We start from the raw sequence: 14486 nt of genomic DNA on the forward strand, positions 1-14486 counted from the left end.
AGATCAGCTACTGACAAAAGTCACACAGTGACAAGTAAATGCTTCATAAATGACGATTCAGGTGTCAAAGTTGTGAGTGTGTGTGTGTGTGTGTGGGGGGGGGGGGGGGGGGGCGATTTTCCTTGAAGACAGATGGTTTCCACTCAGCAAATATGAATTCAATGAAATATGAGCTTCTACCTACAGTAGGTGTTTCTGAAGGTTTATTGTTCATTTTGTACCATATATAAGTAATTACTTCAGACAGGCTTCGTATTGGTTCAGGCCGCAAAATGGCCACCCCACAAAATGGTTGCCTCCCTGTGTGGCTTCTGTTACAAAATAATGACCCCTCCTGGGTTCATAGAAAATTACTAAGCTACATTGTCTGAAGCGTTCTGTCACTCTCACGTCTCATTGCTAACAATGGTGACTATTAATGGTGTCTATAGAATTAGAAGATGGCAGTTTCTGAACAACATGGCTGCCCTCAATGTGTGCAGGTATCAGGTACACGTTCACAGGTGTGCAACACTGACTTTCAGTTTAACAAGGTCCCCCTTTCCTTACGTTTATAGTACATTACACAGTATGCTACATTATTATATGCCAAACCTCAGGCCACTGAGAACGTGGCTGAAGGCAGAGCATGAACACTTCAGGCCATTGAGAACGTGGCTGAAGACAGAGCATGATCACCTCAGGCCACTGAGAACATGGCTGTAGGCTGAGCAGGAACACCTCAGGCCACTGAGGACGTGGCTGAAGGCAGAGCATGAACACCTCAGGCCACTGAGGACGTGGCTGAAGGCAGTGCATGAACACCTCAGGCCACTGAGAACGTGGCTGAAGGCAGAGCATGAACACCTCAGGCCACTGAGAATGTGGCTGAAGGCAGAGCATGAACACCTCAGGCCGCTGAGAACGTGGCTGAAGGCAGAGCATGAACACCTCAGGCCACTGAGAACGTGGCTGAAGGCAGAGCATGAACACCTCAGGCCACTGAGAACGTGGCTAAAGGCAGAGCATGAACACCTCAGGCCACTGAGAACGTGGCTGAAGGCAAAAGCATGAACACCTCAGGCCACTGAGAACGTGGCTGAAGGCAGAGCATGAACACCTCAGGCCACTGAGAACGTGGCTGAAGGCAGAGCATGAACACCTCAGGCCACTGAGAATGTGGCTGAAGGCAGAGCATGAACACCTCAGGCCACTGAGGACGTGGCTGAAGACAGAGCATGAACACCTCAGACCACTGAGAACATGGCTAAGGGCAGAGTATGAACACCTCAGGCCACTGAGAACGTGGCTGAAGGCAGAGCATGAACACCTCAGGCCACTGAGAATGTGGGTGAAGGCAGAGCATGAACACCTCAGGCCACTGAGAACGTGGCTGAAGGCAGAGCATGAACACCTCAGGCCACTGAGAATGTGGCTGAAGGCAGAGCATGAACACCTCAGGCCGCTGAGAACGTGGCTGAAGGCAGAGCATGAACACCTCAGGCCACTGAGAACGTGGCTGAAGGCAGAGCATGAACACCTCAGGCCACTGAGAACGTGGCTGAAGGCAGAGCATGAACACCTCAGGCCACTGAGAACGTGGCTGAAGGCAAAAGCATGAACACCTCAGGCCACTGAGAACGTGGCTGAAGGCAGAGCATGAACACCTCAGGCCACTGAGAACGTGGCTGAAGGCAGAGCATGAACACCTCAGGCCACTGAGAATGTGGCTGAAGGCAGAGCATGAACACCTCAGGCCACTGAGGACGTGGCTGAAGACAGAGCATGAACACCTCAGACCACTGAGAACATGGCTAAGGGCAGAGTATGAACACCTCAGGCCACTGAGAACGTGGCTGAAGGCAGAGCATGAACACCTCAGGCCACTGAGAATGTGGGTGAAGGCAGAGCATGAACACCTCAGGCCACTGAGAACGTGGCTGAAGGCAGAGCATGAACACCTCAGGCCACTGAGAATGTGGGTGAAGGCAGAGCATGAACACTTCAGGCCACTGAGAACGTGGCTGAAGGCAGAGCATGAACACCTCAGGCCACTGAGAACGTGGCTGAAGGCAGAGCATGAACACCTCAGGCCACTGAGAACGTGGCTGAACGCAGAGCATGAACACCTCAGGCCACTGAGAATGTGGGTGAAGGCAGAGCATGAACACCTCAGGCCACTGAGAATGTGGGTGAAGGCAGGGTATGAACACCTCAGGCCACTGAGAATGTGGCTGAAGGCAGAGCATGAACACCTCAGGCCACTGAGGACGTGGCTGAAGACAGAGCATGAACACCTCAGACCACTGAGAACATGGCTAAGGGCAGAGCATGAACACCTCAGGCCACTGAGAACGTGGCTGAAGGCAGAGCATGAACACCTCAGGCCACTGAGAATGTGGGTGAAGGCAGAGCATGAACACTTCAGGCCACTGAGAACGTGGCTGAAGGCAGAGCATGAACACCTCAGGCCACTGAGAACGTGGCTGAAGGCAGAGCATGAACACCTCAGGCCACTGAGAACGTGGCTGAACGCAGAGCATGAACACCTCAGGCCACTGAGAATGTGGGTGAAGGCAGAGCATGAACACCTCAGGCCACTGAGAACGTGGCTGAACGCAGAGCATGAACACCTCAGGCCACTGAGTATGTGGGTGAAGGCAGAGCATGAACACCTCAGGCCACTGAGAATGTGGGTGAAGGCAGAGCATGAACACCTCAGGCCACTGAGAATGTGGGTGAAGGCAGAGCATGAACACCTCAGGCCACTGAGAATGTGGGTGAAGGCAGGGTATGAACACCTCACGCCACTGAGAACATAGCTAAGGGCACAGCACGAACACCTCAGGCCACTGAGAACGTGGCTGAAGGCAGAGCATGGACAGGAATTTGTGCCTCGGTAGCACAGCTCTGTGTTTACATTGCATTACCCAAGCACCCTCGCTGCATCAGATGAGGAGACGGCTCTCTCCTCCTCACTGGATGTAACAGATGAACAATGTGACCATAGCTCTAGCAGGAGCCCAGCGACATCCTAATGAAAAATAAATGTATTTACACAGAAAAGTCAAAACAGAAGCCACAGCGACTCCCCTCCCCATCCATCCTGCGCCACGGGCCCTGGGCAGACCACGCACCGCAGAGATAAATATTTTAAATAGCAACACTCCGGTAAGACGCGGTTCTGCCAGACAAGGAATAATTAGAAAATAAATTACATTTTTTTTCCTCTGCCCCACTGGATGAATTAGATTAGTGGGAAAAGTGCGGGCTCCTGAAACCCCCCCGCCAGCATAGACAGAACCTGGAAGATAACGCGGCATGTGCGTTTCTGGGGAGAGAGGCAGCAAAAGCACCACTTCAAGCCACTTCCATATATCTGAGAGACGCACGGGCGAATGTGTCAGGCTAAGAATAGATTATCGTCCTCACATGCGGCGGGGAAGGCGAGCCCAGGGCACGCGACAGACGGGGCACACAGGAGTGTGTGCAAAATACAAAAACAAGCAAAGACATGAGACGGATAGAAAACAAACAGATACGGAGGTACAGGAGACCAGCAAACAGGCACGGAAAGACAGGCAGGCACCATGCTGGGAGATGTAGTTCCACCCGGTGTAGTTATAGGAGTAAATGCACAGATTTGAATGTTATTGTATTAGTGGTGCAGGGTCTGCAACCCACTGTGCAGCGGAACACGTCAGCAAGGTCACCTCCAGATGTCTGTCAGTCAGTGTTGTGCTACACCCAAATAAAACACAGCAAGGATTTATTGTGAGGCCGGCCAGACTCCGAGAGAGACATTAATCAGATTGCACTAATGTCCCCTCACAATATGTGAGATGGACTGAAGACCAAAGGGCTGTTATATCTGCTGTGTCTCTAACTTCTAACGTGTCTCACTTTATAGTACCAGACCCGGAAACAGTCTAAACTTCAGACCCTGTCTCACTATGGCTGTCTCCCACTTCTGCTCATAATGGGGGGTCATTCCGAGTTGATCGCAGCAGCAAGTTTGTTAGCAGTTGGGCAAAACCATGTGCAGTGCAGGTGGGGCAGATGTAACATGTGCAGAGAGAGTTAGATTTGGGTGGGTTATATTGTTTCTGTGCAGAGTAAATACTGACTGCTTTATTTTTACACTGCAATTTAGATTTCCCTCTGAACACACCCCACCCAACTGTAACTCTCTCTGCACATGTTACATCTGCCCCACCTGCAGTGCACATGGTTTTGCCCAACTGCTAACAAAATTCCTGCTGCGATCAACTCAGAATTAGGCCCAAGGGCCCTCATTCCGAGTCGTTCGCTCGGTATTTTTCATCGCATCGCAGTGAAATTCCGCTTAGTACGCATGCGCAATATTCGCACTGCGACTGCGCCAAGTAATTTTACAATGGAGATAGTATTTTTACTCACTGCTTTTTCATCGCTCCGGCGATCGTAATGTGATTGACAGGAAATGGGTGTTACTGGGCGGAAACAGGCCGTTTTATGGGCGTGCGGGAAAAAACGCTACCGTTTCTGGAAAAAACGCAGGACTGGCCGGGGAAACGGAGGAGTGTCTGGGCGAACGCTGGGTGTGTTTGTGACGTCAAACCAGGAACGACAAGCACTGAACTGATCGCAGATGCCGAGTAAGTGTGGAGCTACTCTGAAACTGCTAAGTAGTTTGTAATCGCAATATTGCGAATACATCGTTCGCAATTTTAAGATGCTAAGATACACTCCCAGTAGGCGGCGGCTTAGCGTGAGCAACTCTGCTAAAATCGCCTTGCGAACGATCAACTCGGAATGAGGGCCAATGTTCCCTCATTCTGTCCTATCATTTTCCATATAACTACCCTTCCCTGGTCCATCTCCTTATTACCCTTCCCTGTGCCGTATCCCCCTTCCCTGTTCCCTCTCTCATCACAGGTCCATCTCCATACCCCCGTCTCTGTTCCATCTCCCCTTCACAGGTCCATCTCCTTATCCCCTTTTCTGTTCACTCTCCCCCTTTTCTGTTCCGTCTCCCCATTCCCTGTTCCGTTTCCTCTCCTTCTTCCATGTTCCCTCTCCTTACACCCCTTTCCTGTTACATCTCCTTTTCTCGTTTCCCTTTTCAGTCTCCTCTCCCCTTTCCCCTTTCTCTCTCCTTACCCCCTTCCCTGTTATGTTTCCATTCCCTTTTTCATCTTCTTATCCTCTTTCCTAGTGCGTCTTTTTATCCCCTTTCCAGCCCCCTCACCCCACCTCCTTTCAATGTTCCATCTTTCCAGCCCCCTTCCCAATTCCAGCTCAGCTTCTTACTGGTTCCAAATAACAATGAACAAATAAGTTTCCTACAAACTTTATTTTCATGAACACCTTTCCCAATGAATTTGAATATAAATGACACCACCCACCCAACTCCCTACCTCCGGTCACCCGCTGGCGTCATGTTAGTTCTCGTCTACGTCTTCACCTGACCTTTCCTGGGGACCCATTACCCCTCTGTGTATTTTACTCACTATCTCTGCACCCGAGTCCCATTCCCTTAGCTGCTATGTTATCCTAACGTCGGGTAAGAATGAACTTCTCTCTTTCCATCATCTGTCCTTAGTCTCAGTAATGTTCCCGAGTCCACACACCTGGTGCTCTCTAGCTGACCCACTCCGCCATAGCCTCGGCACCCTTCTCCGTATTCTTCTCCTAATTCCCACTGACAAGGAGGTATCATTGTGCAAACATCTCCCAGCCTTTCCTAAACCTTCTTCCATTTAACCCATCCTGTGGTCCTCTCCAGCTCCCTGCAGCTTCTTCTACAACCTGTTTCTAAAAATAAGAATTTACTTACCGATAATTCTATTTCTCGGAGTCCGTAGTGGATGCTGGGGTTCCTGAAAGGACCATGGGGAATAGCGGCTCCGCAGGAGACAGGGCACAAAAAGTAAAGCTTTAGGATCAGGTGGTGTGCACTGGCTCCTCCCCCTATGACCCTCCTCCAAGCCTCAGTTAGGATACTGTGCCCGGACGAGCGTACACAATAAGGAAGGATTTTGAATCCCGGGTAAGACTCATACCAGCCACACCAATCACACTGTACAACCTGTGATCTGAACCCAGTTAACAGTATGATAACAGCGGAGCCTCTGAAAAGATGGCTCACAACAATAATAACCCGATTTTTGTAACTATGTACAAGTATTGCAGATAATCCGCACTTGGGATGGGCGCCCAGCATCCACTACGGACTCCGAGAAATAGAATTATCGGTAAGTAAATTCTTATTTTCTCTATCGTCCTAGTGGATGCTGGGGTTCCTGAAAGGACCATGGGGATAATACCAAAGCTCCCAAACGGGCGGGAGAGTGCGGATGACTCTGCAGCACCGAATGAGAGAACTCCAGGTCCTCCTTAGCCAGGGTATCAAATTTGTAGGATTTTACCAACGTGTTTGCCCCTGACTAAATAGCCGCTCGGCAAAGTTGTAAAGCCGAGACCCCTCGGGCAGCCGCCCAAGATAAGCCCACCTTCCTTGTGGAATGGGCATTTACATATTTTGGCTGTGGCAGGCCTGCCACAGAATGTGCAAGCTGAATTGTATTACACATCCAACTAGCAATAGTCTGCTTAGAAGCAAGAGCACCCAGTTTGTTGGGTGCATACAGGATAACAGCAAGTCAGTTTTCCTGACTCCAGCCGTCCTGGAACCTATATTTACAGGGCCCTGACAACATCTAGCAACCTGGAGTCCTCCAAGTCCCTAGTAGGCGCAAGGCACCAAAATAAGCTGGTTCAGGTGAAACACTGACACCACCTTAGGGAGAGAACTGGGGACGAGTCCGCAGCTCTGCCCTGTCCAAATGGACAACCAGATATGGGCTTTTTTGAGAAAAAAACCACCAATTTGACACTCGCCTGGTCCAGGCCAGGGCCAAGAGCATGGTCACTTTTCATGTGAGATGCTTCAAATCCACAGATTTGACTGGTTTTAAACCAATGTGATTTGAGGAATCCCAGAACTACGTTGAGATCCCACAGTGCCACTGGAGGCACAAAAGGGGGTTGTATATGCAATACTCCCTTGACAAACTTCTGGACTTCAGGAACTGAAGCCACTTCTTTCTGGAAGAAAATCGACAGGGCTGAAATTTGAACCTTAATGGACCCCAATTTGAGGCCCATAGACACTCCTGTTTGCAGGAAATGCAGGAATCGACCGAGTTGAAATTTCTTCGTGGGGCCTTTCTGGCCTCACACCACGCAACATATTTTTGCCACATGTGGTGATAATGTTGTGCGGTCACCTCCTTTCTGGCTTTGACCAGGGTAGGAATGACCTCTTCCGGAATGCCTTTTTCCCTTAGGATCCGGCGTTCCACCGCCATGCCGTCAAACGCAGCTGCGGTAAGTCTTGGAACAGACATGGTACTTGCTGAAACAAGTCCCTTCTTAGCGGCAGAGGCCATAAGTCCTCTGTGAGCATCTCTTGAAGTTCCGGGTACCAAGTCCTTCTTGGCCAATCCGGAGCCATGAGTATAGTTCTTACTCCTCTACGTCTTATAAGTCTCAGTACCTTAGGTATGAGAAGCAGAGGATGGAACACATACACCGACTGGTACATCCATGGTGTTACCAGAACGTCCACAGCTATTGCCGGAGGGTCTCTTAACCTGGCGCAATACCTGTCCCGTTTTTTGTTCAGACGGGACGCCATCATGTCCACCTTTGGTATTTCCCAACGGTTTACAATCATGTGGAAAACTTCCCGATGAAGTTTCCACTCTGCCGGGTGGAGGTCGTGCCTGCTGAGGAAGTCTGCTTCCCAGTTTCCATTCCCGGAATGAAACACTGCTGACAGTGCTATCACATGATTTTCCGCCCAGCGAAAAGTCCTTGCAGTTTTTGCCATTGCCCTCCTGCTTCTTGTGCCGCCCTGTCTATTTACGTGGGCGACTGCCGTGATGTTTTTCCCACTGGATCAATACCGGCTGACCTTGAAGCAGAGGTCTTGCTAAGCTTAGAGTATTATAAATTTACCCTTAGCTCCAGTATATTTATGTGGAGAAAAGTCTCCAGACTTGATCACACTCCCTGGAAATTTTTTCCTTGTGTGACTGCTCCCCAGCCTCTCGGGCTGGCCTCCGTGGTCACCAGCATCCAATCCTGAATGCCGAATCTGCGGCCCTCTAGAAGATGAGCACTCTGTAACCACCACAGGAGAGACACCCTTGTCCTTGGATATAGGGTTATCCGCTGATGCATCTGAAGATGCGATCCGGACCATTTGTCCAGCAGATCCCACTGAAAAATTCTTGCGTGAAATCTGCCGAATGGAATTGCTTCGTAGGAAGTCACCATCTTTACCAGGACCCTTGTGCAATGATGCACTGATTTTAGGAGGTTCCTGACTAGCTCGGATAACTCCCTGGCTTTCTCTTCCGGGAGAAACACCTTTTTCTGGACTGTGTCCAGAATCATCCCTAGGCACAGCAGACTTGTCGTCGGGATCAGCTGCGATTTTGGAATATTTAGAATCCACCCGTGCTGTTGTAGCAGTATCCGAGATAGTGCTACTCCGACCTCCAACTGTTCCCTGGACTTTGCCCTTATCAGGAGATCGTCCAAGTAAGGGATAATTAAGACGCCTTTTCTTCGAAGAAGAATCATCATTTCGGCCATTACCTTGGTAAAGACCCGGGGTGCCGTGGACAATCCAAACGGCAGCGTCTGAAACTGATAGTGACAGTTCTGTACCACGAACCTGAGGTACCCTTAGTGAGAAGGGCAAATTTTGGACATGGAGGTAAGCATCCCTGATGTCTCGGGACACTATATAGTCCCCTTCTTCCTGGTTCGTTATCACTGCTCTGAGTGACTCCATCTTGATTTGAACCTTTGTAAGTGTTCAAATTTTTTTAGATTTAGAATAGGTCTCACCTAGCCTTCTGGCTTCAGTACCACAATATAATGTGGAATAATACCCCTTTTCTTGTTGTAGGAGGGGTAATTTGATTATCACCTGCTGGGAATACAGCTTGTGAATTGTTTCCCATACTGCCTCCTTGTCGGAGGGAGACCTTGGTAAACCAGACTTCAGGAGCCTGCGAAGGGGAAACGTCTCGACATTCCAATCTGTACCCCTGGGATACTACATGTAGGATCCAGGGGTCCTGTACGGTCCCAGCGTCATGCTGAGAGCTTGGCAGAAGCGGTGGAACGCTTCTGTTCCTGGGAATGGGCTGCCTGCTGCAGTCTTCTTCCCTTTCCTCTATCCCTGGGCAGATATGACTCTTATAGGGACGAAAGGACTGAGGCTGAAAAGACGGTGTCTTTTTCTGCAGAGATGTGACTTAGGGTAAAAACGGTGGATTTTCCAGCAGTTGCCGTGGCCACCAGGTCCGATGGACCGACCCCAAATAACTCCTCTTCCTTTATACGGCAATACACCTTTGTGCCGTTTGGAATCTGCATCACCTGACCACTGTCGTGTCCATAAACATCTTCTGGCAGATATGGACATCGCACTTACTCTTGATGCCAGAGTGCAAATATCCCTCTGTGCATCTCGCATATATAGAAAATGCATCCTTTAAATGCTCTATAGTCAATAAAATACTGTCCCTGTCAAGGGTATCAATATTTTTAGTCAGGGAATCCGACCAAGCCACCCCAGCTCTGCACATCCAGGCTGAGGCGATCCGCAGTATAACACCAGTATGTGTGTATATACTTTTTATGATATTTTCCAGCCTCCTGTCAGCTGGCTCCTTGAGGACGGCCCTATCTATAGACGGTACCGCCACTTGTTTTGATAAGCGTGTGAGCGCCTTATCCACCCTAAGGGGTGTTTCCCAACGCGCCCTAACTTCTGGCGGGAAAGGGTATACCGCCCATAATTTTCTATCGGGGGGAACCCACGCATCATCACACACTTCATTTAATTTATCTGATTCAGGAAAAACTACGGTAGTTTTTTCACATCCCACATAATACCCTCTTTTGTGGTACTTGTAGTATCAGAAATATGTAACACCTCCTTCATTGCCCTTAACGTGTGGCCCTAATAAGGAATACGTTTGTTTATTCACCGTCGACACTGGATTCAGTGTCCGTGTCTGTGTCTGTGTCGACCGACTAAAGTAAACGGGCGTTTTAAAACCCCTGACGGTGTTTCTGAGACGTCTGGACCGGTACTAATTGTTTGTCGGCCGTCTCATGTCGTCAACCGACCTTGCAGCGTGTTGACATTATCACGTAATTCCCTAAATAAGCCATCCATTCCGGTGTCGACTCCCTAGAGAGTGACATCACCATTACAGGCAATTGCTCCGCCTCCTCACCAACATCGTCCTCATACATGTCGACACACACGTACCGACACACAGCACACACACAGGGAATGCTCTGATAGAGGACAGGACCCACTAGCCCTTTGGAGAGACAGAGGGAGAGTTTGCCAGCACACACCAAAAACGCTATAATTATATAGGGACAACCTTATATAAGTGTTTTCCCTTATAGCATCTTTTATATATTTCTAACGCCAAATTAGTGCCCCCCCTCTCTGTTTTAACCCTGTTTCTGTAGTGCAGTGCAGGGGAGAGCCTGGGGGCCTTCCCTCCAGCCTTTCTGTGAGGGAAAATGGCGCTGTGTGCTGAGGAGATAGGCCCCGCCCCTTTTTCGGCGGGCTCGTCTCCCGCTCTTTAATGGATTCTGGCAGGGGTTAAATATCTCCATATAGCCCCCGGAGGCTATATGTGAGGTATTTTTAGCCAAAAAAGGTTTTCATTTGCCTCCCAGGGCGCCCCCCTCCCAGCGCCCTGCACCCTCAGTGACTGCCGTGTGAAGTGTGCTGAGAGGAAATGGCGCACAGCTGCAGTGCTGTGCGCTACCTTTAGAAGACTGAGGAGTCTTCTGCCGCCGATTCTGGACCTCTTCTCGTTTCAGCATCTGCAAGGGGGCCGGCGGCGAGGCTCCGGTGACCATCCAGGCTGTACCTGTGATCGTCCCTCTGGAGCTAATGTCCAGTAGCCAAAGAAGCCAATCCATCCTGCACGCAGGTGAGTTCACTTCTTCTCCCCTAAGTCCCTCGTTGCAGTGATCCTGTTGCCAGCAGGACTCACTGTAAAATAAAAAACCTAAGCTAAACTTTTCTAAGCAGCTCTTTAGGAGAGCCACCTAGATTGCACCCTTCTCGGCCGGGCACAAAAATCTAACTGAGGCTTGGAGGAGGGTCATAGGGGGAGGAGCCAGTGCACACCACCTGATCCTAAAGCTTTACTTTTTGTGCCCTGTCTCCTGCGGAGCCGCTATTCCCCATGGTCCTTTCAGGAACCCCAGCATCCACTAGGACGATAGAGAAATCTTTTTCCCACTATATCCAAAAATGGACATACGCTCATCACCTACCCTACCCCAAGCGCGTCCCACAGACCCCAGTAAGACGCCTGCATCTCCACCGCATGGCAGTTCCTCTTGTACTCCTCTCCCCCTGGTCTCTCCTCTCCACCCTCTCCGTCTATCTTCTCACACAGCTGCAGAACGGAGCACTAAATAATTAAAGGCTGATCAATATTTCACACGCTGTGTCTGAACCTAATTATGTTGCACAAAGGAGGGACGGGTCAGAGATACCTTTCTGTGAATGCTGTCTGCGCGTCGTGTCACTTAGTCCTCTGGACCGCAAGGACTAATGTACGCTGGACTTTGGCACGTCACGGAGAATGAGTGACACGTTGCTAGGTGTCAGGGCATTCTAGGAAACTGCAAAGGCAGCGTTGGGGGAATAATACAGAGATTTCCATTCAGGGATAGATAAAAGGTTTTATGATGCACACACATACAGAGGAGCAGCCGTTTAGTGCAGTGAGCCAATAATTAGAATGATACAACCGATCAACTAGCAACCAATGACATCATCAATGACATCATCATCAGCAATATCATTGGTCCTCCTAGTGAACGGATAACTTGCCCCCAGTCATAAGCCAACATTTTGCAAAGGATTGTGGGATCTCGCAGTGCTGCCTCATCCTCCCTGCATAGACCGGTCAGTGCGGCAACACAAATATTGGGGGTGTCCAGGCCCCCGCAGATCTGGCTCCCGTGCTCCCTCTGTATGAGAGGGACTCTGAGCATTTCCAAGCTGGGCAATGTGGACAACCTCTGCCATGGGAAGTCACTGGCAGACGTGGAAAATGGACAGAGTCGGCTACTCGCCGACTTGAGAGGTCTCTGCTATTGCCGCCTGCAGGAACAGAGGGATTTGTGATTCCATGCTCTCACTTACAGACATTAATGGTGCACGGTACACAGCGACGGCGATCGCACACGCCGCAGACAGCAGAACCAGCAATTGCTGGCAATCTAATGGCCTTTGCTGAGTGTTGGCGGTAATGAGTAGTGCATTACCTAGGTGCTAGTCATCTCCTGTCTAATTATGTACCCCCCCCCCCCCCTCCCGGCTGGCACGTTCCCGCCACATGCTGCTCCTTTTATAGTAACACATTGTGGAACGTGAAACATCCACTCACTCCGATCCCTGTCAGCAGCCGCCCACCTCCTCTCCTATAGAGACAGGCGACGCTCGTGCCCTATGTGTACCAGCCGCCTTCCGCTCTTATCCCTTTCTGTACAGCGACAGGGCGGGCGAGCCCTTTCCCTTCTTATTAAGAGACCAGCAAGAATTCCAGCCGGGATGCAGCACAACCGGTGACAAGGACACAATGGTGTACACTCCACTGTGCAGCTAGGTCAGATGGCAGAGCCTCCTAAGGACTAGGTGTGGGGAGGGGAGAACGGCTTCTGCTGGCTCCGCAGCAGAGCGAGATGGAGGTTCTGCAGAATATTGACAAGCATCCTCGCACGCCAGATTACAGGCAAAATGCAGAATATGTACGGGCGGCGCAGGGCGGCTTAGACACATCTGTCCCTTATCTCCCCCCACCTTCCTGAGGTCAGAGGGCCAAGCCACGCCGCAGACGGCCTCCTGCCTAATCCCTGCTAAAATGCCCCAGCAAATTATTCTTCAAGAGCCGGTACTTAATAATCCGGGCACACCTGAAGGAACAGCCGCCGCTAGCCTCCAGTCACACAAATACAGGACTGCACAATGAGATTACAGCGTACGTGTGATGCCGCGCAGATTCAGAGTGTAAAATCGCCCACAGGGGATTGCAAGCTTTTGGGCCAAGAGCGACCACTGCCTGAAAAGGCGAGCTCTTAGTTACAGGGTATCGGTGTATAGGTATCACACCAGGTGTCTGGCGTAGAGCGGATACAATGCTCATTACACACAATTACACAACATTTCTCCAGAGGAAAGTTAGTGTTATCTTAGTCCAGGGTTCACTGGCTGACGAGACCCAGCAGACACACGGAGAACAGCAGCTGCTGGGGTGATGGACCAGGATGAGCGGATGCAGCAGGGGAAGGCGGAATACAGTAAGCGGAGCAGGCAGAAAGCAGGGGGGCCACAGGGACGCCCGTGGGTGGGTATGGAGGAATACTACAGCAGATATTAGCGGACATTCCATGCTTAGAAGATAGGTGACAAATTAAAGTAATATAAAGATCCCCCCACCCCAAAAAAAATGTTGTATCCATTATCTAAGTGGCGCCGTGACGCAGCCCCAGGCAGCCATGACAGGCGCTGCGGAGGCAGAACAGGGCGCCAGGTTGGAATACTGTTGCGCAGTCTAACCTGTCGCCTTGCTGCACTTGCTTTCGGATGTTTGCGGCTTTGGGCAATATTTATGTACTGCGTGTGCGTCAGAGTCGCACTGACTATGCGCCGAGTTTGATCACCAAGTGTGGTCACCATCAGGATTGACACCCAGATTGATTGACAGTGAGCGTTCGTGGGAGGTATGAGGGGGAGGGGGGGGAGGGGAATCATACACAAGTCCGGGAGAATGATACGGGGGGCGTCTCACCCTGTGACTGCGTCTTTGTACACCCTGTGACGGCGTCTTAGTTCCCGTGGACATTCTGAGCAACTATAGGGATTTGCGCGCCCCTCCGAATCAGACAGACACGAGACACGTCCCTGTACGGACCGGGTGATGTAGGAGAGTGTTTGTTAGCCTGTCAGTCATTCTACGCTGGTGACTCCTAAACTACTAAGATGACAGGTGTGAGAATAGAGACTGTGGGGTCTATTCAATTACTGACGGTATTTACAGCTGTCTGAAAAAACGGCACTTATCAAAAACCGCGTGGATCGGCGGATTAGCTGCGGATCCATTGGTTTTGTTGAATTCGCGGCCAATTATCACAGGATTTTGGCCCGTTTTTCGACAATGCCGATCTGACTTCAAAAAAAGCCGGATCAGCCTAGTTGAAAAACGGGCAAAACCTCGGAATTGCCAGAGAATTGAATACTGCACTGTCGGATCCTCTGCGTCAGAGAGGATCCGACATGCATTGAATACCCCCGTATATGGGGAAAGTTCTGGCGTTTATGTACACACATTGGGGTTGGGGGTCACTCCGACCTGATCACATGCTAGGTTTTTTCGCTGCGTTGCGATCAGGTCAAA

At 50.4% G+C, this 14486-nt stretch overlaps 1 protein-coding gene across 2 annotated transcripts in view; it reads right to left on the reverse strand.

Moving 5' to 3' along the window:
* The window catches only part of CACNA2D2 (calcium voltage-gated channel auxiliary subunit alpha2delta 2), a 423565-nt gene that overhangs the window by 341747 nt on the left and 67332 nt on the right, over window positions 1–14486 (reverse strand). The window lies entirely within an intron of this gene.

This window comes from Pseudophryne corroboree, chromosome 9 (genome assembly GCF_028390025.1).
Source record: "Pseudophryne corroboree isolate aPseCor3 chromosome 9, aPseCor3.hap2, whole genome shotgun sequence".
Taxonomy (NCBI): domain Eukaryota; kingdom Metazoa; phylum Chordata; class Amphibia; order Anura; family Myobatrachidae; genus Pseudophryne; species Pseudophryne corroboree.